This window comes from Elephantulus edwardii, unplaced genomic scaffold, assembly GCF_000299155.1.
Source record: "Elephantulus edwardii isolate Elephantulus edwardi_28Jun2011 unplaced genomic scaffold, EleEdw1.0 scaffold00001, whole genome shotgun sequence".
NCBI classification, from domain to species: domain Eukaryota; kingdom Metazoa; phylum Chordata; class Mammalia; order Macroscelidea; family Macroscelididae; genus Elephantulus; species Elephantulus edwardii.
The window spans coordinates 27,758,922-27,760,565 of record NW_006399751.1 but is presented as its reverse complement, the minus strand read 5'-3'; positions in this window follow the sequence as shown (position 1 = coordinate 27,760,565).

Sequence of the window (1,644 nt, the reverse complement as noted above, 5' to 3'; positions counted from 1 at the left end):
AGAAGAGTATTGAGGGTACCATGGACTGCTAGGAAAACAAACAGATTCATCCTGGTGGCATAGAGGTGAGGAAATGCCTGCCAACACAAGGGTATGCAGTCTGAAACCACCAGCTGCTCTACAAAAGTGAGATGGGTAATCTCCACTTCTCATGTGATTTTATGTCTGTGAAAACCTGCTGAAACAGTCAGCTACCGCTCAGTTTCAATTCAACAGTACAAAACAACTCAAGTACTGCTAACACTGATGGTGAAGACGGCACAGGCTGGGGTAGAGGTCAGGTTTGCTGTTCAAATAGTCGCTGTAAGCCTTGTTCAACTTGACAGTACCTGACAATATTCTTGACTCTGGAATACCTTTCTCTCTTGAGAAACTAATTGTCATTGAATCAGAACAGACTCAAAGCTGACGCTCTTCCAGATTTTTCAAGAGGCTGTAAAGCACATGGGAGATGGCTCATCTTTCTCCCAGAGCTGCTGTTGAATTCAAACCGGCAGAGGCGATCTGTTTTGCAGCACAACTCCCTACATATCCCGATGCCAGAGCTCCTTGTTGTTATTGTTCTTATGTGCTTTCGAATTGCCTGCACCTCATAGAGACCCTATGTACAACAGCCCTAAACCCTGATCTATCCTGTGCCAAGCTGTCTCCAACACACCTACCCTCCAGTACCTCAGTTTATTGAATCAATCCATCTCATCGAGGGTCTTCCTCTCCTGCACTGTCCCTCCACCTCCTAAGTATGACGTCCCTCTCCAAGGACTGATTCCTCCTTGCAACATGTCCAAAGTATGTCAAACGAAGCCACTCAAAACTGAATGTAGTTAATTCTGCAAAAAGAGTATAATGTCTAAAAGCAAAATAGTTTTACTAAGCTGCTTAATCAGGCTATTGTTTGACTTAAAGGAAACTAAGTTTTCTAAAAGTCCTAAAGATGTCCATTCCATGGAAATAATTTAAAACATCAATCTAGAAAACGGAAAGTCACTGATAAAAATATATTAATAGTGCACAAAAATGAGGTGTTCTGGTGGCTTAAAGGTAAGGAGTTGCACTGCTCACCCAAAGGAAAGCAGTTGAAATCCACCAGTTTCTCCTTGAGATAAGATAGGCCTTTTAAAACCCATTGAAGGTTGGTTCTGTCTCAACAGAATGTTAACATGAGAATAAAAATAATTTTGCAAATAATTTACAGCAAACAGCTTTAGATGAAAAAACAGTGTGTTTGTTTATAGGGCTGATTAATACTCAGATTCCAGAGGTACTCAGAATTCTTGACTTCACAGCACTTCTAAGTAGAAATTAACAGTCGAGCACAGTACATTTCTCTGAAACATTGATTTGTAGAGCTACTGTTCTGTGCCGAGCTGACTTCAACTTTTTTTTTTCACTTCAACTCTTAAGAGTGTCTATAGGAAAGAGAGGATTTCCCAGGACGTAATATTCCAGAGATCAGATCACCAAGGCCAAGATTCTTTTTTTTTTTAAAAAAAAAAAAACAAGGAACTCATGCAATACTATTCAAAGTGGGTGACCCTGGGGGACATTATGCTGAGTGAAGTATCTCAGTCAGTCACAAAAGGACAAATACTGCATGGTGCCACCGCTGCAAAACAGGACTGACATCGAGGATGGGGGGAGACC